At 38.0% G+C, this 23,516-nt stretch overlaps 1 protein-coding gene across 1 annotated transcript in view; it reads right to left on the bottom strand.

The window, feature by feature from the left end:
• Positions 1 to 23,516, bottom strand: part of LOC122808334 — a 110,782-nt gene that overhangs the window by 36,620 nt on the left and 50,646 nt on the right. The gene's annotated exons all lie outside the window — the stretch shown is intronic.

Below are 23,516 nucleotides of genomic sequence, written 5' to 3'. Positions count from 1 at the left end.
CAGAAAAAGGCCAAAACATGGCATATCTACAACTAGTAGGCTTGGCTTTATTGATCTGAAATTACCCGTAAAGGCTTAAAAAGTAAAACATCATGGGAATTAAAAAAAACACGTAGCTGAAACACTACTGAGCACTTTAAGGGGTTGTGTGTATATATCCCACGTATACCTCTCATCTGTCCAGATTTTCATGGAATATCTAGATTTTGGCTTTATATTTTTGAACTCTTACTCATAAAATGTGTAGTTTTCTGGCAAATCACTGAGGACTAAAGTAATTAAATAAAGACATACATTTGTGTTTCAGACTTCATACCCTTCAGAAGATGCATGCTAACAAAAATCCTGTTATTCTAGCATTTTATTATTTTTATGGGAGCAGCATTTATAATCTGTTCCTATTTTTTTACCTTTTTTCTCCTATTATTTTAGGCTTTGTCAAGATTTATTGTGCTAAGAGGGTGGTTCCCATGAACATTCTCTACTGGAAGTTTAAGGTATTACACATTGAAGTATCTAAACTTGGTTGGGTCTTTCTTGCTCTTTTTACTGCATGGTTCATCAGTGTGACCCATTTTTACCCTTTTGTGTATAACAATGAAATGGACTGTTGGTGACCAAGAAATAGTGCAGGAAGACACAAACATGCAATGTAAACATAACTGCTTGCCTGTAGACAAGCCTATTATGCGAGCACATGTGGACAGCTTATATGAAGTAAGGGCAAGTGGTTTATAAGACTCGAGATGCAGGGGCATGGAGTTGAGAAAATGTACACAGAATAGAGTGCTAATAGTACAGACATAAGTATAAGTGGAAGATAAACAGGAAAGAAATGTACTCAGTTAATGCAGTCAAATGTGATAATATCACAAAAGAAAAAAAAGTTGTACATAACAAAAAATGGGCATGCTAACAATGGATGTGAGAGGGACACAATCCAACATTGTAAGAAAGGGGAGTAAATGTGGTATTAATGTTGATAACATGTTGAGCTGAAACAACTATTAGCAAGGACAATGGATACAGCAGGGGGCTATTTGCATACACTTCTGTTATTGAATATGACATACATGTGTGTATATATATATATATATATATATATATATATATATATATATATATATATATATATATATATATATATATATATATATATATATATATATACACACACAGAGAATGTATGTATGTATGATAACTGACTGTAATGCTCTTCATCCAGTATAAATAAGGATGAGCCATACAACTGTCGTGTCATGCACAGCAGAAAGAGACATGTTTTACCATTAGTTTGTCAATGGACAAACATAGATACTGGGGTATATCACCTTGAGACATGTATTAGACAAGCAGGTGTTTTATATTCATGTACATCATAAATGGTAATATAATAACACTCAAAATACACAAATGACAACACAAATGTGATTACACTGCAGTAGTTCAAACCCTACATGATTATACTGGGAATGCTCACAAGATTTTACAGAGAACAATGCTTTATGAGTATGTAAACAGCACAAACAAGCAAGAAAGTGTCCAAACATATGCCCGACCACCTGCCATCATGCATGTTTATGTAAGTATTCATGTTTTATAAAGCTGTACAGTAAAAAGAAAACAATTACAGTAATACATAAATGTATGGAGGAAGACATGGCAATACAGTACATTCTTTTTTGGAAGTTAAGTAATGCCTATGAACAATCAATGACATACTCAACATTTGTATCTTGACAGAGTCAAACACATGCCAGAAAAGATATCAGAAAGATACGTATCAACCTCTGTCACCACAGAAATAGGCATATTGGGTGAGTGATGATGAACACACTTGAAGGGCTCACAGCATTTCCGTATTTTAATGGATATGGATCCCTACTTTGGAGGGTGATGCCTTAAAAATGTTACCCTCTGACTGTGCCACAGATGCTTCCTTTGCCTAAAACACTCCTGTCTGACACAGTTCTCTAACATACAGATGTTGCCAGATTCAGACTCCTGCCTGTCATATGAAACACTCTACAAAGTTGTGTTCTGACTGCATCTTGCCACATGACATAACAATGAATATTTTCACAAATAAATTAAACTAATAGTGAGTAAAGTAATAAAGGACATTTGAGGATCATGTGTACAATATGATTTTGTCAGAATGATGACAAGGAGGTAACAATGTTAATTTTCACACAACTATGCACAGTGCAATATCAATGTTGCTCAGCCATGGAATATTTTCCTGTTGTTTTGTGCAACAGCATTCTCCCAGAATTGAAACACACTATATCTGTGTAGATACGCCATACAACCCAATAATAAATGCATGTGCCACAGGAGATATTACACCATGGCATTTGCAGAACAACTAATTCCCTGGCAATATATTACAAAATTACTTTATATGTCTTTCTACAAAGAAAAATTTGAGAATAATAACTTCATGCAGTGTTATTTGTCTAATGTCAATATATTCATAGAATATGGTTCAAGGCTAGAAATGAACAGCAAGCAAGTCCGCAGAGTACTGACATGTGTATGAATCAGATGTGCCACAGTGAAAGTTTTAACAAAACTGTGCAACTGCACCTATGTGAGTCAAGTCTTGCAATTTATATGAGATCAAAGGGTTAGGGGAGGTTTCTCCCCTGTAATTGCACACATTATATCATGTGTGACAGTCATTCATGCATAACAGCATTAGGACACAGAGTGCTTACAGTGAGTCAATGTGGGTTTTGGACACCTGACTATGTGATGACAGAATCTACATGCTATTAGGAAGAAAGAACTAATGAAGAAATGCTAGTGTTGCTACGATTGTGAGATATTTGTGTCTTTGAAGCCATAATATCATGTTATTGCCACAAGGGATACATGTAGCAGTAATTTCTGCAAAAAAAAAAAACTGTTGTTATATGTGTCTTTTTCACATAACATTGTCTGCTGCCAGGTATACTCAAACACACATGAGGCATATTGCAGTCATCACTATGAAGTGAGAACAGCAATCATGCACAATGTGTAGATAATCTGAGATGTGAACACTTACTAAGGCAACAGCATACAATACATTGTGTCATGCCCTCATGCCATGGAAAAAGTCATTTTATTGGTCAACTGTCATCCAATTGCATCATCATTATCCAATAAAGCATATATGTGTGAAAAATTAGCATAAATTACTGTAATCGGAATCCCCAGCCATACATGTACACAGCAAATAGCTGAGTAACCATATTGTTACCTACCTGCACTTTCACAGATATACTGATAAAAGTGAGCTTAAGGAGTATTGGCTGGATTTGAACAGACTGCCTAAGATCCCAAGGTACAGAACATTGCCTGAATTGCACACACTACACAAGAGGTTTCCTTACAATTGTAACAGTGCACATTTGAATAAATTATATTGCCATGCTTTGATCCATTAATGTTCTTCTTAAAAGTACAAAAGTGAAGTGCTCAATAACAATACACAGCTACACATACTACATGCATTAGAAGCCTTCTCTACACAGAGCAACAAACATAGATGTACAGTAGTCAATCATTGCTGGATTCACACCTCCTTTCTCTGTGTGTAAGCAGTCTAGAGAGCACACTATTCACAGCCAGCTCCACTGGATAGCTCATGACTACTGCGATGTAGTTAACTTTTGACTGCATCATGTATGCATTGTGATTCTAAAATTGGTTATTGCCTAGGAATAATACAAGTTTATAGGGTGTTCCTCTGCCAGTGGAAATACATCTTCTAAGTGGACATAAGGGGTGTTGTCACAGACATAATTGTGCATGACAGTGCACACTCTCTCACATTTTTAACCAATGCTGGATTTGAGCCCTCCACCTATCTATTTTGTGTAACACATTGTTAGATGGAAGTTCTACAGGAGAAATATGAGATCTATGGGTTCAAAAGTGCATATATAGTTGATATAATGACCTCATCAATGTGACGCAGAGAAGATGATTGCTGGATTATGGGATGGTGCAATTCTCAGCCAGGCTAAATTTTTCCCATGACTGAAAGTTGATACAGCATGTCTGTTCAAGAAGTTATATTTACCTGATATTTTAATCACACACACTCTAGTTTACCACTGTGAGATTTGAACAACCTACCTATCTAGTTACACAATCTAGATAACACAGTACTGGCTGCAAACACCACAGGAGAAATCTAACTCTTGAGTGTACACTTTTGACATGATAACCTCATCAGTGTGTGGTAGAGATGATGCTTCTGTTAAAAGAATGATAACGTGCAGAGGGAGTTGTGCTCAAAGTTGTTCTCCTTAGTGGAAAGGTAAATAGCACATTTGACATTGAGGCCTTATTTACCTGTCACTAGACACACAGCCTGTGCACACATAAGTTACCCTTCATAAGAATTGAACTCCCTACCTATCTACTTACACATTCTAGAGAAAACAGTATGAACTGCTGTGCCACAGGAGAAGTTTGACCTTAATTAGTAAAACGTCATTGCTTGTAACATCTGTTCCTTTGGATCACATGTTTTGGTATAAATGTGTGCTTGTGTGGACAAGCCAATTTAAACAACACTGTGCTTGTCCACTGTAATGATATATTTATCTAAGATTTATTTACTGTCACTTACATTACTGTGAGAGACATGCACCCAGGAGCGGCTTGTGCCATCGGACTGCCGGACTGCAGCCCCCTCAGCAAGAAAAGGAAAAAAGAAAAAAAGTACTTTTTTATTTTTAGTAAAATAAAATTAAAAATACTATCTTTCATCTCTATCAGCCGGCTGCTTTATGCCGACTGACGAGCATGCGCACTGTCAAGTTCTGGGTTATGGCGGTTTTAAAAAAATAAGTTTTTTTTCTCTTTCTAGTTGGAGCTGCAGTCTGGAGAGCCAATTAAGGCATCAGGGTGATGTCCAGCAGTCTATGCGGTTTGGAACCACATAGAATTGGAAGGGATTTGGACTGCCACGTCCGCAGGCACGTATATGGCATGGATGGGCTAAATGGCTTCTGATTGGTTGTCACTCTCTTCCCGGGCTTTATGTGCTGGGGAAAGAGCGAGAAACAAACAGTTGCAGCCAGTTTTGGTTGTGGACTTGACTAAGTTGTGGTGGATTTTATTGCTTGGCGTTGGAGGCCTGTTTCGTTCGCTGGCTGAAGAAGTACAGAGTTTCTTTTCTTCTTGGTGGTATGTATGTATAACAAATTTCAGAAGTGGACTCTCCAGGGAGCCACTTTTATTTTCCTATTCTATCTCTGTGAACTTCCTGAGGATACCCTCCATTCTACTCTGTTCTTAGTCTTTTATATAGTCATTTACCACCTTATCTCCTGCCCCAGGCACCCTATCAGTGACTAACAGTCAAGTATCCTACCTTTCTTCCTCACTATTCTCTGCATACTATTCTCCTTTTTCCAGCCTTCACACTTACCTGTTGCCTGTCTTTCATTTTACCTGATTGCCTTACTCCACATTCTGCTCTTTTGTCTCTACCCACTCCGTTCGCCCTGCGGGCTCACTCCGCTCCCCATACCCTACCCCCAATTCCCACCCACCTCCAGTACCTCTACATTTATACCCATATAGACACACCTACTTCCTCTGCTCCTATCAAACTCCACCCTTCCTCTTTACCTACCAAACTCCACCCCTTCCTCTTCCTATCCCCTCCTCCAATCATACTACCCACATCTCATTTCCCCACCTCCTTTCTCAACCCTCACATTGCTTATTAAAACTCTAACATGTCCATAACAATTCCATCCCTTTCAATCCAACTACTACTCCTTCTAAACCTCACCCTCATCTACCATCTCACCCAGCCTTACCTCTTCAATCACACCCTACTCCTACATACAACCTACCCTCTCCACACATCACATACCTACTATACCTACTCCATCTCTCCTGAACTTTATCCCATTAATCACTTCCTATGGTTTCATTACAAACCAATCCCTTCTCATTATACATGTATACACACTTTCCACCCCATATCCTCCACTAATCCTTTAACCCACATCCCTCAACCAAAACAACTCAAATACCTCTACTACTTAACTCAACTCCTAACTTCCATACTTTTATCCGGTGATATACACCCCAACCCAGGCCCAAAACTCTCCTCCTCAAATTCTAAATCCATCCTATTTGCATCCCTTAATGCACAAAGCATAGCTAACAAAATTCCAAATCTACATGCCTGGCTATTTCACAACAAACCAGACATCCTAGCCATTTCTGAAACCTGGCTAAAACCACATATAAAATATTCAGAGATAGTACCACCTAACTACTCAATCATCAGATCAGACAGAACCCATAAAAAGGGAGGTGGAGTAGCCCTACTCTACTCATCCTCCCTATGTATAACTCCCTATGACAAAGTCATCCCCCAGTTCTACAAAGCAGAATTAATACTGGCTCATCTCCAGCTAAACAAACACAAATACATATACATTGTCTCTCTTTACATTCCCCCAAGAGACAATATACCAATTCTCAAAGAAATCCTCTCCTGGCTCTCAGCCAACATTAAAAATGAAACTATAATCATGGGAGATACCAATATTAACTGGTCCTCCATTCAGTCCCCTTCTCATTCCCTTAACATCAACCTATATAACTACTGTCAACTCATCAACTCCATTACTAGACCATACAAAGACTTCGCCAGTGGCAAAACCCTAGATTGGATTCTAGTCTCCCACCCTCACTACTACCCAGATAGCGGAACATTACCTGACTCCCTCAGTGACCACCTACCTATCTTCACTAGATGTCTTCCTTCTCCCTTACAAGTCACTCATAATTACATTACTTCCCGATGCCACAAAAACTTTAACCCAGAAGCCTTCTGCAATTCCCTAAAATCACTTAACTGGTATCCCTTAAAAACTCTACCCCTTGATGATGCAATCATTCACTTTAATACCACATTCCTAAACCTTCTAGATACTCATGCTCCTTCAAAAACTAAAAGAATAAAAAAACAATCCAGCCCCTGGTTATCTGCATACACCCTAACCTCTATGCGACTTAGAGACAAAGCCTGGACACAATATCAAAAGAACAAATCTATATCTTTCCTCAATGAATACAAAACTCTTCGTAACTCAGTTAAAAAACTTATCTCTACAGACCGTCGTAACTACTTCAACCAACTCCAAACAAACCACAAAACTAACCCTCAAAAATTCTGGCGGGGTATAACTATGCTCCAAAAACCCGGAACCACAGAAAACCCTATCCCCTGCCCAAATGTAGATGACACAGATCTTGCTACCCAATTCAATTCCTTCTTCATAGACTCTATCACCAAACTTACCTCCTCTTTCTCAAATAACATTCCTTCTCCTACCTCCACTTCTCCTCACTCTTCTCCCACCTCTACTCTTGCTTCTCCCCCTCCAACTTCTCCCACTTCTCCTCAGACTTCTCCCCCTCCAACTTCTCCCACCCCTCTTCATGCTTCTCCCCCTCCAACTTCCCCCAATCTCACCACACCCCCACCTTTCTCCATAAATCCTATTCCTACATCCACCATATATAAACTCCTGAAACAACTAAAACCATGCACCAATGCCCCAGATAACATTCCCTCATATTACCTTAGCATAGCTGCAGAAGCCATTGCCCTCCCTATCAGCATACTAATTAACCACTCTATCCAAGAAAGAATTGTTCCTCAAATCTTAAAAAAAGCTTACATCATTCCCCTACACAAATGTGGTAACAATACTAACATTACCAGTTTCCGTCCCATAGCCATCCTGTCTCCCCTTTCAAAAGTCCTAGAAAAATCTATCCATCTACAGCTCCTTCCCCATCTTCTAGACAACAATCTATTAACTCCCACACAGCATGGATTTAGACCCCATCATAGCACCATGACCGCTCTCCTATCCTTCCTTGAAACAGTGAATAAAGCAAGAGATTCTGGCTTCACTGTATCTACCATCCTACTCGATCTCTCTAAAGCCTTTGACACTATCTCTCATAACCTACTTCTTACTAAGCTATCTAACCTAAACCTTACCCCCTCTTCCCTACATTGGTTTACTAGCTATCTCTCTAATAGGCAACAAGCCATCAAATGGAAAAAAGCCACCTCCTCCTTCCTCAACACCCCTACAGGTGTTCCACAAGGTTCTATTTTAGGTCCGCTCCTCTTCAATATCTTTATTAATGACTTCTACCACTCTATCCCCCTTGCAAACATTATTCAATATGCAGATGACTCCACAATCATTTGTGCTTCCTCATCTATGCCAACTCTTCTAAAACTCACCCAAGACTCTTTCACCACCACAGAACAATGGATGAAAGACAACCATCTTGCACTCAATGCTGCTAAGACTAAACTTATGATATTTACCCCCTCCAAAACAAATAACTTTGATAGATCTCTATTCACTATCACCAGCCAAAACAACACATCTCTTGAGCTGGTATCTGAAGCCAAACTACTGGGTGTCCAAATTGATGACAAGCTCAAATTCAACTCCCACCTGCTACTAAATATAAACAAACTCACCAAAAATTGGGCATGCTCTACCGTCACAATCGTTCCTCACCTCAACTACCAAAATTACTCTCTCTACCACATTTCTCCTTCCCTCCCTTCTCTATGGTGCCCCTCTTCTTACAAACCTACAATCTTCTCTGAAAACCAAGCTGTCCTCTTATTAAAATAAAATAGCCAGATTCGCCACCAGTAACAAATTATCCACCCATCACTGCAAACCTCTCCTCCAACTCAACTGGCTAGAGCTTCCTAACTACCTCTCCTACACTCAGTTCACCTATGCACATCAATTCATTTTCCAGCCATCCCTCTGTCCCTCTCTCTCATCTACCTTCAAAATGCAAACAACTCAAAGACTTCTAAGATCTAATAATCAAAACTTCATAGAAGTTTACAGACCCTTACACCCTCCTGGACAAAACGTCCTGTCCTTCTCACTAGCACGCCTATGGAACTCCCTTCCCCCCTTCATTCGAACCATTACCAACTTACCATCCTTTAAAAAATCCCTACACTCTCGTCTAAAATCCTCTTGGGAATGCTCCTGTACACATCCCTCATAACCTACTCTCTACTCCCAACACTTCTCCTCTTTTCCTTTTTCTCAAAACCTAACCAGCAAATTCATGTTGGCTTCTAGCTTATAACTCCTTATTTGTACCCTGTAATCTTAAAAAAAATTTTTTTTGGTCTACTTATAACCAGAATTTCTACAATGTTTTTCTTTAATTTCTCATGTAAACTATGTGTGTAACATAACCTTTGTATAATCTGTATGTGGACTATAATCTTTGTATTATCTGTACGTGGAGCGTTTCTCCCCAGGACTCCATTGAAAACGGTTCTTTAGGCCCAATGGACTGTCCTGGTTAAACAACTGCAAATAAATAAATAATAAATAAATAAATTAGTATAAATCATAGCACTTAAAATATTTTTCCAGTTTAATAACTTTTTTGGTCTATGTTCTTGATTTTTTAAAGGATTAATGCTGCTTTATTCCCATGTATTTATGGTTGCAAATCTTGTAGAATCCTCATGCATGGTGTACTGTATTTCTTCCAGTAGCCTGAAAATGCTATTAATCACACACTTATGTATTGGGCTCAACCCAAAACCAAAAATTACAATGGCCTCCAGAATTGCATAACCTGTATTTACTTTCATTTATTTCTTTAGTGTTCCCCCACTCAGATATATTTATAGTGACACTTTCTGTTTCCCCTATACTAGGATTTTAGCTTGAAACTTATTTTATTGAAATTACAGAGTAGCCGTATCATTGCTTAGACGTTTTATTTATTTATTTATTTTTTTTGTAATCCAGGCATTTGCATTTTTTTCAGAATTTTCACCAAAAATAATAAAGGGCAAAAACAATCAGGATCAATTTGTAAATATTATTTTAATTCACTTAGAAAGTTAAAAGAAAAACAGGTTTTATACCTACATGCATTTTCTGATGAATAAGAAGTATGAAACTTTAATGTCTGGCATTATTGATTGAGTGTAATCCTTAGTGATTTAAAAGAAGAGGGCAAAAAGATATGAAGCAAAGTCAGGGAGAGTTAAAATCTGTGGTTTCTGTATTTTTGTGCTCTTGCAAAGTCAGTAGTGCATTGGTGCAGTGGTAGCATTGTTGCCTACCAGCTACATGTTCTCTCGTTTGATTCTTGGTTGGGGTGCCTTGCCTTCAGCGTGGAATCTTTATGTCCTCCCATCTTACAAAGACCTGTCAGTCTGGAGTGTTTCTCCCTGGGCCTCTGCTAAAAAATTAGCTTTTGTTCCAAGTCAGACTTTCCTGGTTAACAAATGTCAAAAATGACACATTTGAATATCAGACTTCATATTCTTTAGAAAGTGCATGGTAACACAAAAGTTTTTATTCTCACAATTTTCTAAATGTATAAGATGGATATTTGAAATTTGTCCCTATTTTTGGGACTGTATTCCCCCATTATTGGCTTCATCTAGGTTTTGTGCTAAGGTTGAGAGCTGTGGTAAGAACTGAATTCACTGAATATGTTTGGGGGCTATATTCCCCCATTACTGGCTTTGTCCAGGTGTTTTTTTGCTAATAGGTTGAGAGCTATGGTGAGAACTGAATTCACTGAAGGTTTGGGGGCTGTATTCACCTATTATTGGCTTTGTTCAGGTGTTTTGTGCTAAGAGGTTGACAGCTGTGCTATGGTGAGAACTGAATTCACTAAATGGTAGCCATTTAAGTTTCCGTCTTCCTCTTTCACAAAACAGCTTATTTGGCATAGTGGTATGTTGCTCTGACTGTTTTGCACAGGGTCCCCTGGCTTCAAGATGTGGCAGTGAAATGTATGGTGGTAACAAAGCATTTTATTCTAGCAACTTTCCAACATTATACAAGTAATGTTTAAAATGTGTCCCTGGTTTTTGACCTTTTGTCCCACCCCCCAATAAATTTTGGCTTTTTCCAGATTTCTTGTGCTGCAAAGTTCAGAGATACAGCTGAGTATCGAGTAGATTTTACAAGGAACTGAGAGCTGCAGGGGAACAAAAGTTTAGTGCTGCTTATATTAAGCCTGCTTGCATTGTTAATAGCACAACAGTTAGTGTACTCGCTTTTGATGCAGAAGGCTGTGGGTTCTACTCCCACAGTAGATAGATGCATTGCTGATACTGTACTGTATTGTAAAGAGGGTGGATGCTGCAGTCTGTTTTAGCAAAGATACCTAGCAACTATGAACCTGTTATCAGTTTGCTATCCATTCCCTATTGCGGTATTACTAGCTTATCATTATTTTAATGCATGCAACATAGGCAATTTATTCTTCAAGGGCAACAGGCACTTTATTTGTAGATGAAACAATGACATATAAAGTTGTTTGCTAGCAGCAACATCTTTATTAGTTACAGATTTCTTTAATGTGGATTTTACTACTTCAGAGATTGTGCATATTTACTGATACTGGTGGACTATAGAAGGTTGAGTAGACTTTTTATGATGGAAATGTTCTGAATTGGGCAGTTTTGTCATTGGTGTATGCATTTTGTTTCATTGTTTACTGAAAAAATGTTCAAAACAAATTTAAAATGCCCTCTAACAACTGTACTGTATTGTATAAGGAATATAATGTAATACAGTCAGAAAGGTGTATCAAAGAGCATGTGTATGTTTCATGTTCAAGGGGCCTATGATTTTGAAAACAGCCCAGCGTTAATCTTTATCTGCCACTGGCAAAATGTATTTTATTTGAATGTGGGTTTCAATGCTGTTTCAATGCATGTGAGTTTCAAGGGCAGAGAAGTTTAAATGCTAAGACTATTTTCATTGTGAGACTGCATTGCTTTGTTTAACAGATATCTATTAGGGTTTGTGCTGTAAAATGCAAAATAAAACTTTCAAATGAAATCTAAATCATCGCAGAAGTAAAGCAGTATGCACATTACAGTGTTTATGGTAAATGGGGCAAAATAACCGAGGAATGGGACATTGGAATGGCTGCAGGGGGGAGGCTCCATTCGACCATGATTTTGTGAGGGGGATAGCAAACTCAGACAGCCCCAGATGAACTATACCTCTCAGTTGTCCATATGTTTGCAGAATGAATAGATATTTGCTTCTTATTTTTGGTTTGTTTCTCATAAAATTTGTGGTTTTCTAACAAATCATTTAGGAATGAAGTCACTAAATGACAGACATTGAGTTTGAGACATCATAACCTTCAGAAAAATGCATGCTAATGCAAGACCTGTTATTCTACCAACTGTCTTAAGTTTATACAAGAGCAATTTTTAGTAGTGTTTGTATGTTCCCCCAATATATTTGGCCTTGTCCAGACTTCCTGCATTAAGAGGTTGAGAGGTATGTGCAAATCGCTTTGTAGAATTCGGAATATCCATACTTCTCCATTGTCCCCAATTGTGGCTCAAAATGTTGCTCTCCCCTAATAATCCCTCCTCTAATGGCAATTTTGGAAGAAATCCTGGAGGGTTTACAATATATAACTGTAATGATCAGAGTTATAGATTACTTTTATTTCAGAAATGCATGTAGATGCTCTTATTTTGTTAGCGGCTCAAGTTAACAGTGTTAATATTAAAAAGGTGTCCCTTTTTTGACAGGTTCCCAGCTGTATTGTGTGGCAACTTTATATTTTTTCATCACATTTTGGTCTGTAAAATTGTGCTTTTCTGGCAAATTAGTGGCAAGTCATTAAAGATTGAAGTTAGAAAATAATGAGACATCTGAGTTTCAGATTTCATACCCTTCAGAAAATTCATACTAATGCAAGACCTACTACTGTTCTATTATCTAAGTTAATAAGAGCAATATTTAAAAATTGTCCTCATTTTTGGGCCTGTGTCCCACTTCTAGTTCTATGTATGGCTTTGTCCAGATTTCTTGTTCTGAAGTTGAGAGGTATGAGTGTCAGAGCCATCACTGTCAGCCAGAGACATTTCAAATTGTGACATACTTGTTGCACCCCACTCCCCATTGTATTGGCTCTAGATGTGTCCAAGGAAGGCAAAGATCAGTTATGCAGTGTAAGTGTGCAGAGTATTTCCCCATCCAAGGTAGACCACAAGTACAACCGTGGCTTTTCATCTGTCCTTGATTTTGCAGAATGTTCTAGTTTTCTATCATATTTTTATACTGTTGATTTATGCTTCTTATTATTCAGGAAATGCATGCTGTCACAGTGCCCTGTTGCTCTGTTTAAGTAGCAATGATTTAATGACCATCAGGTAAGCTTGTCAGAGATTGTAAGATGCAAGTAGGCTTTAATAAGCATACTGTTAAAGAATTACCAGCATTGAAAGCCTTTTCGTTGTTGCCATGCCGAGAATATTTACATAACTAGATCATGTATAAGCCTTGGGTATTGAAATGCATATGACAGTATTTGTAATAAAAGGACAGGATTACAGTATTTTCAGAAGCTCATTACATTTGTTGGAGACTTGCAGTCATCTTTGCAGGCTTATCTGTAATCTAAACAGATTGCCAATCTATCATGTGTGGTCTATAACTTGTGCAGGAATCCTTTAAGCAATTTATCTTGAGCTTGTTTCTTGTTTGCTGTTCAATTTTTACTTTGATCATGTCTTCCCCATGAAACAAGTAGATAGTTGTGTCAGGCAGCAGGTCTTTTTTGGATAAGAAACATTTTTACAAGTGGGGGTATCTCAGAGATTGCTACTTTCAGCATGTTACTTGGTAATTTTATAAAACTGAATATAAATTATAATTAGAACTGCAGTGCAAGGAGTAGTGGTTTGAGTTGAGTGTTGCTTTTTTTTTTATACTTGATTTTGACTGGCATTCCAGTAATGTATTTTAAAAGTAATTTATTTTTTCATGCCTCACAATCTGTTTCTATCTGAATATTAAGTAAGTTGTCATGTAGCCAATGCATTGAAATATTTTTTCTTCTACACTTCATTTTGTCATGATTGGACTCTCGTAATGACTGTTTGGTACCCAGGGCAGCGTATTTAATTATAGTTCCAGTTGTTGTGGTTTTGAGCATAGCGCCACCCCTTCTAGTTGACCACACCCCTTCCCATTGGCCCCACCCATTCAGCTGTCTCCTGCAGCCCTCCTTTAATTTGAAGTCACCAGCCGCCACTGTGTGCACCTGTCACATGGTATGGGATTTCAGTGACAATCAGAAGTGTAAACCATGGATTATGAGTCAAACATTCCTGCCAGTTCATTCCAGGATGATTGCATGAAAATAGTAGAAATATATACTGTGAATATCAGGTTTCTTGTCTCATGCCTGCATAATGCGCATTGACAATGCAGGTACTTCCTATATATGACAGTGCACTTCAGAATAATAGTGACGGATTATGTGTGTAAAAAGGTTTCCCATCACTTAACAGTTGCAAGTGCAACCACTGAAGTGCAAACATACATTAACAGATTGACTTAACTGAGTCAAAATCACTTTGAAATACAGAAAACTTATTTTCAAAATTAATTGAAGACATAAAGAAGTTGTATAACCTAAGCAAAGAATTATTTATTGCAAATATGTTTTTGTTCTCTGCCTGAAGCGCAGCTGTGGACAGCTCACTTGCATTGCCGGAAGTAAAGTATTAATATGTGCATAATAATATCTTGAGGTGTTGAAATTTGAATGGAAATCAGCAGTAGTCTATGGTGCTCTGTGCCAACTTTCACACAAATAAGTAGTATAAATATTTAACCATCCCTGAATCTGATGGAATATAGAACAGATATATCTTGCGGTCATGTTTCAGGAGTCGTGATTATTCATTTGTCATGACAGTTGCAGTTCTATAATTCTGCTACAGGTGTATTATGAAACACATGAGAAACCAAGCATGTTATTGCTGGTGGAAATATGGATCATGGAAACAGTTTTGAATTAAGAAGGATTATTTGATTTCATGGAATGAGTAGGAAGAGGTAGACATTTTGTGGCAGGAACACACATGCAAACATAGTATGTAACCACATCGCCACAACAGTCAGGAAATCCTTCTATGTGGCACACCTCATCACTAAGGGCTTTTCATCCAGAAAAAAGGAGGTCATTGTCCCACTGTACTCATCCCTCATTAGACCCATTATAGAATACAATGCCCTGTTTGGTATGTACCTCTCAAGACATCTGCAACAACTGGAAAGGCTGCAGAAATACCTCACTAAAAGAATCACAGGCCTAAAGCAGATGCCCTATGCTGACCGCCTTAAAAAACTCCAGCTATACTCTGTCGCATATCATCTACTCAGAGGCGATCTCTGCTTAACATACAAGGCCATGTCAAATCCAGATCTGTTGGACATGCTACACTTAAGGAAATCCCAATCCTTCAGAGCCACATGCTCCAGGGATCTAAACCTTGTCATCACAATGAACAAAACATGCTGGGGGGATAGGTTCCTGACCCAGAGACTCCCCAGACTCTGGAATAGATTGCCCATACATGTCAAGCAGAGTGCCTCTTTGGCCCTCTTCAAAAGGAACATTGATGATTGGATGGTTGAAAGGAAATTCACCCCAGGGATCATGTCCATCGCCCTGCTAGACAGGGGTCCAGGGAAGTAAATAGTGTGGGAAGAAATAGCAAGGGAATTGTTATGGCTAGGCTTGTATAGGCCCTAGGGCTGATAGCCTAGTACCAACCTATGAACCTATGATTAATTTTTGACTGATTTCTGCACATGTTTATATTTTGTTACTGTTTACTTTATCATTCTAACTATTCTTCAGATTTGTATAAGGCAATCTTCACAATAGGGAACAGTCATATTAATACAGCAGCAGGATAACATTGTGTTAAGAAAATCTGTAGCCAACAGTCTGTGCAAATGCTAAGGGCAAAAACTGATGGCTTTTTTATGGGCCATTTCTGGTCAAATGTGTTGTGTGTGATTCTAGATTAAACATGAAAAAGGAATGGTTAGGACAGTGATAAAAATGAGGCTGGGAAGCAGAGTGTTGGACAGAGGGAAAAGAATAGTGGAATTTGCAGGAGGATGGTGGGACTGCACCATAGCTATCCACGTCTTCAGAACATAAATGTAGTACTGTGACTTTGGAGTCTCAATAACAGGGATGGGTGACAACAACAGAATAATGTATAGCCAATTGGATCAAGTGTGTGATGATGATACATAGGTGAAGTGAAAAGCTATGTATAGGGTGTTTTCTTTTTTTTGTGGGACAGGTGCCTATTTTGTTTAGGAAAGAAACAAATGTTGGGGAAGGTGCTTAGGAATGAGAAGTCAGGTAGGTAGGGTGAGTTAGGTAGCAGGTGTAGACATACAGCACATACAAGATAGACAGGGATGATGATGGATACAAAATATCTGGGGACACCATGATTGGGGCTAGGAAGTGGACCTTTGAGGTACATCCATGACCAGTTTGACAACAGTGACAATCTACTTCTCACCCTCAGTACTGTCATCACTGTCTCTTGTGATATTTGCCTCGGTCAGTGTAACACATGCCATTGTTTTGTCAATATAATACAGGACCTTTTCAATCGTGCTTATTCAGGCACCAAAGCCTCTCACCATAATGCCTTCTACCACCCAGTCAACTCCTGATGGGGGGTGACAAAATTACCACCTCTACTACTACTGCTCCCAAAGGATACTACTGAACCAGCACCTGTGGTAGAGCTACATATATGCTGATTATTTGTACTGCCTGTGGTGGTGCCTCTGCAGCATCCTGAGGAGTTATGGCAGGCTGGGCATCTGTGGTCAGTCTACCTTCCTTTGTTGACCGTCATTTGGTTCTCAGCAGCAATGTATTAACAATGTATATATGTAAATGTGTGTGTGTGTGTGTGTGTGTGTGTGTGTGTGTGTGTGTGTGTGTGTGTGTGTGTGTGTGTGTGTGTGTGTGTGTGTGTGTGTGTGTACATATATATATATATATATGCATGTAAAAACTGTAAGAGATAGGGTGGGTGGAGACAAAGCGTGAGAAGCAGACCAATGGCATGTCACATTACTTTATTATTTCAATACATAAGAGAATAGGAGAAATATATACTACACCCTGGCCACATGCAAATATGTGAGAAGGCATTAATGCATCATAAAATCAATCAATTACAATGGCATGATAAGATTGATAGAATCATATATTTGACTAATCCATATTAGATATTTGCTTTCAAAGTTAATAAATGCATTTGCAAAAAATGAAATTGTTAATGCCATGCTTTGTTAAATTTAATATCTTAGAAATAAAATCCTGTAAAAAAATCTAATATCTGTTTCTGGATATTGAACCCACACATGATTAATCTGATGTAATCAATGTGTAATGCAATAGCCAAGAGCTATTGAAGTAGGCCTATAAGCTTGATGTAAAAGTGAAGGTGTCTCTACTTCTTCTTCTTTTGGCTTTTCCCAGTTAGGGGTCACCACAGCGGAACTCCCGTCTGCTAATGACTGGCAGTAGATTTTTATGGTGCTGAGGTGCCAGCTCAACGCCCAACCTTCAACGAAGGCACGCCCATTTCACGCATGTCTTTCGAAGGCCACTCGACCATGGGAAGGACATGCAGACTCCACACAGAAGGCACTCCAGCCAAGAATCGAATGGGAGAACTTCTTGCTGTGAGGTGACAACGCTACCGCTGCACCACCATGGCTTCCTGAAGGTGTCCATACACAAGATGATAAATAGTGATGGACTGAAAGTATGTCTGCATGTTGCATTCAGATCTGATGTATGCTTTACCCCATGCCTCTCTGAAATGAGTTGGTTTCTCCTGATGCTCATTACAATTTTCTGCTATTTCTGCTTCAACTGTACAGTTATAGAATTCTATAGTAACACAATGCATGTAAAAAGCATAATGAATAACTGTGTTGGCTGTCTAATGAATGCCATACAATAGACAGGTGATAGGTCTGTATACTTACAAAACTCTGGGGTGTTTGCAGCCTTAAATTCATCTTTCCATTTCTCTCTGGAGGCTGCACTTGTGCCTCTTCATGTCACTTTAGTGGTGATGAAATTGATATTCTGTGGGTGGCATGCCAGTTGCACTGGAGACAACCTTGGCTAAACTATTCCAAGTCTCAGTCTTATACTGGAACCTGGTATATTCTACTGGCAATAGCCTCTGTCTGCAGTGCTTCATGAGGAGTGCTGCAAACATCCTGGACTCCTCAGCACATCACCTTTGTTCTCTAAAGGGAGCATCATACTTACCATCACCAGCTATGTCTGCAAGAGTCAAGCAAGAAATATGTATCTGAATGGGCTCCCAAATCAGATCTTGTATGTAACAGCTTGTGATGAAAGATGAAGAAAAATGCAGGCCCTTGTAGGCTGCATTTGTGCAACTGAAAGCACAGCAATGGCTTGCCAGACACATTGACAATAAGTGCATCAAGAAGCACAGAAAGTGATAAAAATGGCAGTGAGATTTTGTCTGTATGATGCTCAACGTATTCAGACATGTTTCACTGCTAAACACTGATATGATATACGGTGTTGCTTATAATCATGGTTGTTTTGATGAAAAATAGTGCAACTTGTGACATACTAGCCTGTTGAAGGTTACATACTGTTGAAATTTAGTACCACCACCTGGGAATGGGACCCAACAGAAAAAAAAAGATAAAATGTTAAGTTTTGGTCATTATCTGTCACTGCCACAGGAGAACATTTTAAAGTAGTAATTAGAGGTATACTAGTATAACAATGACTGGAGATATACTTCAGAGATGCCAGTATGTCTGTGACATTTCTATTTGTGGGACTGCATTTCTATGTAAAAAAGCAGTATTTGTGTTTTAAACAACTACGAACCAACCATAAAACCTTTCTAACATGAATGCAGGTGTATCAAGTAGGCCAAAATTGAGGTATTTGTAAATGCATTTCAAATACATGCAGTTGCATAACCTGAGTAATAGATGGTGAGTTAGGCTACGTACATACTTTGCAGGACATCCAGTCATCAAAACATACTTATGAGATGAGATAACATAAGAATTATAACAAAAATATTGCCTAAATCATAACTAAGCATGTGCATTCAACATTAAATATCATGATTGTCATGTTTAATTTAATGTACATACATTATATATTTCTTGCAATAAACATAGTTATAATACTCATGTGCATTTACTCTAACATTCCTAATCAAAATATTGTGATAAATGGCATTCATAACTCTTGTTAACTGGATTCACACTCTGCATCACCTGTTTTAATTTTCTATGATCACTGCACTTAACAACTTTACCGCAAAGAAAGTTATCTGACAGGTGGAATTTATTCACTGAGTACTATCCAAAGTACTTACATCTTTGCACCAGTGCTATGCTCATTTGCACTACAGAAGGTGGAAAAATTACATTTTTTTCACTTTTTTCTTAAGAAGTGAACCATGTTTGTGAGCAGACAACTTGAGTCCATTTGCAAAAAAATATTAACATAAAAATAGGAAAACAGTAAATGAAAATTACATCACTATTTAATTTACGGCACACATTATCTGGTCTGCTGTTAATGCCGAATGATAAATGATAAAGGTGACAGACAATAGTTTACATGTTGCTAGCAATATTGAGAATAGTTGATTTTTAAACAACAAAATGAGATAACAAAATGTCTGTAACTATGCATTCAGACTTCCCCTTTAAGGTTATCACTTAACTGAATTTGAACCCTATATCACCTCTATTCATTTTCTAAACTCACTGCAACTACATCTTGTGCCACAGAGAAAGTTATGTGATAGGTGTATTTTTTTCACTGAGTATTATCCTGTCTGTTGATGACCGATGGCCATGCAACAGTTCCAGGCAGGTTTGCACTGCAGAAGACAGCTCAAATTATTTTTTTTACCTTTTTCCTTAAGACATGTACCATGGCAGATGCAGCCAATTGGAATGCAAATGCAAAAGGCAGTTTAAAAGAAAATTAAAAAGGACCGAAATAACACATTTATTTGATATATATTGCAAGGAACAAAGCTTTTATATCATTAGCACAACAAAGTCATCATTTTCACATCTGCTTTAACCATGACAAGTAGCATTTAGGACAATAACAGGAGGTCATTCTTGCCACAATACATACAATTACACATAACATCAAAGTTTATAACATATTGTGTAATTATCATGAAGACAAATTGTGACATATGGATAATTTCTCCATGATATATGATACATATGTCTGCATTACGGGTCTATATTATAATCTCGAAGTTACAGAACATCGAATACAATATGGTCAACACCATATTATCGAAGTTACATAACTTTGAAAATAAAAAAAAAAATGTAAACATCAAATACTTATCCGAATGGGTTTAAGCAGGGGGGCAAGCCCCACTGCACCCCCAACTACTTAAATATATCAACTCCGAGATCGCACTTTAACATAGTATGGTGCGGAAAGAGATTTCCCTTTCTTAAACTGTAGCGCAATTTAGGAGTTAATATATTTAAGTAGCGGGGGGTGTGGGGATGCAGCCCCCCCACGTGGGGGGTGCAGGGGGGCTCACCCATCTGCTATACTCGTTCTTTTTTTTTTGTTCTACAAATATTTTTATTGTGTTTCAATTGTTTAATAGTTCGATGCATAAAGTTTGATGTTTATGCATTCGAACTATTAAACATTCGAGATTATAATATTGACCCCCCCCCCGCATTACTCACGTTACTACTTTTGTTTGAGCACACTGTAAAAAATGTCATATCTTGCAACATCCATATTACACACAGTATTATTAGTTATGAGAAAAGATGAATTTACAACAAAATTGCCTATGTACCATACATTAACATAGAGTGTAGGTAAGATTTTTAGCACGTGTCACAGACTTTAGCCTGCTCATTTAATATACAACATTGGGTGCCAAATGTTATTCAGAATTCAGTTATAAAAATGTTTCTGTAAACAGGAATTTAACACCACATCACCTGTATTATGTCTCTACACTCACTTCATGTACACATTGTGCCACAGAGATACATAACTGACAGGTGGAATGCATTCACTTAGTACTACCCAGAGTCCTGGCATCCACATACTAGTGCCAGGTTAATTTGCATTACAGAAGGCAGCCCAAATTAAGTTTTTCACTTTTTTCCTAAGGAAGTCAGCTGTAGTTCACTGCTAGGAACCACTGCCAGTCCTGACTGCACAGTTCCTAACAATGTGCAAATTATGAAGACAGACAAGAAAAAAAATACTGAATTAGAGGAAACATTATATAACAAGTAGTTAAAATGTACAGTTCTGATGTTTCATCAACTTTGTTGTCTTTCAACATAAGCATGTGTTCCTTAAACATCATTATGTTCACACATATGCCAGCATCTGTGGATTAGAACCTCAAGACAGGAGGGCATTCACAATACAAACCTGAGATTCTTATCAGTACATGTCAAACACACACACACACACACACACACACACACACACACACACACACACACACACACACACACACACACACACACACGCACACACACACACATTTGTACTGTGAAAAAATGATGCTACATATACTCAAGATATGGCATAGTATCACTTGATATTATAGTGCAACAGAACCAAGTTCTGAACTTTGCCCTGTCTAATTTGCAGTGAAATTTGTGGATATCAGTGATATTGGCAACAGAGAAGATAATATTTCCTCACACATTATACAATTTGAAGACTGGAGCTCTTTTCTTCTCTTTATTTTCTGAACCTCATTGCATTATCTCTGCTTCTCTAACAATATTGCTAGCTAAGTTGCCTTGCAATTGATATATGTTTCAGTGAGTAATATACTTCCTTAGAATTCCTTAGAATGTACTCAGAGGCAGAATCTGCTGTCACAAGCAATTCATATGTTATAAATGTTGCTCTCCCAAGTCAGTCAATGAAGTCACAAACTTTCTTGAAAATCCCTTTTCCCTGACATATCCTTGGTAAGTGTACATCCATGAAGAATGACTGTGAAAACCTGACTGATGCTGTAGTCAGGCTAATCATTCACACTTGCAAGCACTTAGCAGGCAACACTTCTCAGTGCTTGCCCTTGTAGAGGTAGGGCATGTGCAAGCAACCATGTAGTCCTCACATCATGTTTACATTCCTTGCACTTAGTGCAGATTTTGAAATTCTTGACGCAAATGAGTTTGCACCTTATCTGCATACTCAAAGTGCTAAGAGGGATGAATCTGCACTATATAAAGGTAATTATGTAGGTACAGAACTTGTATCATAGTAGAGAAGACTGTTTGGATCCAGAGAGCTTGATACTGCTACTTGCTTTGAAAATCTGTTGCTACTTTCACAACTGACTTTCTGCAAAGTTAGGCTGCTGTTATGAACTGATGTATTTTAACCTTACTTATGGATTGCATTTCACAATACAAGTATTGTTTTACTGTCTGCATTATTCATTATATCATCAGTAACTGTTGGCATAGGCATGTATACCACAGTTCTTTCTTGACCATGCAAAATTGCTAATAGTTAAATGGAAATGTCATTCTTGAAAGCTGACAACTTTCTTCAGAAGACTGTTGTATTGTTTATTTATTGAGGTCATGGGTATTTGCACTATTAGCACAAACAATTATGGAAGTGGATACAAAAAACGGTTAACCATTTTTCCTTGATACGTGTAAATTAGTTTTTTTCAGTGCTGCAATGTACTAAGAGTGACAGGAATGTTTGCCTTCTATGAATTTATTATCCAGCTCTGTCTTTCTTTTGATGCTGTTGGGTGTATCTGTATTAAGTTATGTGTACTCATATGGAGCCTTCCTTTTTGATATATTTTGTGTATAATGGACAGATACATTCATAGATAGTTTGTGGGGTTTAACAAGCATTTTTTGTACTTATGTATTTTTCCTGTTCTGCTTCCTCTCATGCAGGCGTATAGTGCCCAAGACATCTACAATCCATAAACTGCAATATGTAGGTGCTGAGAATGATGTGATTATTCAGGCTCTATGTCTCCATATGTTATTCCTCTAAGAAATAGCCAGGGGTAACAAGATCTTCTCTGACTGAATCTGGGAGTGAGTGGTCAGCAGTATGAATGCAGTAGGAGACCATGGACATACATAGTCCAAAATATCTTGTGAGCTTATATGGCTTGGAAACTATCAGCAGATTTTAAGAAATTGTGATTGAGCTCCCCTCTGAATAAGAGTACCACGAGGAAAATAGAAAGATGCTATCTTGGAAATCAGAACCACACCTATAGTAACTAAGTAACTAGACACCATCCCTGGTCTCAAAAAGGCCTGAGATTTTTTTTTAGTTTATCTATATACATATATATATATATATATATATATATATATGTGTGTGTGTGTGTGTGTGTGTATATATATATATATATATATATATATATATATATATATATATACATATATATACACACACACACATATACATATATGTATAGGATCGTACAGGGCATGGCAGGGATGCAAGAGACAGAGACAGAGAGGGAGAAGGAGGGGGTAATGGGCGGA

This window comes from Protopterus annectens, chromosome 8.part0 (genome assembly GCF_019279795.1).
Source record: "Protopterus annectens isolate FY-2018-M chromosome 8.part0, PAN1.0, whole genome shotgun sequence".
Taxonomy (NCBI): domain Eukaryota; kingdom Metazoa; phylum Chordata; order Ceratodontiformes; family Protopteridae; genus Protopterus; species Protopterus annectens.
Note: the sequence above shows the minus strand (reverse complement) of the source record. Positions and strands in the feature narration are given on the sequence as shown.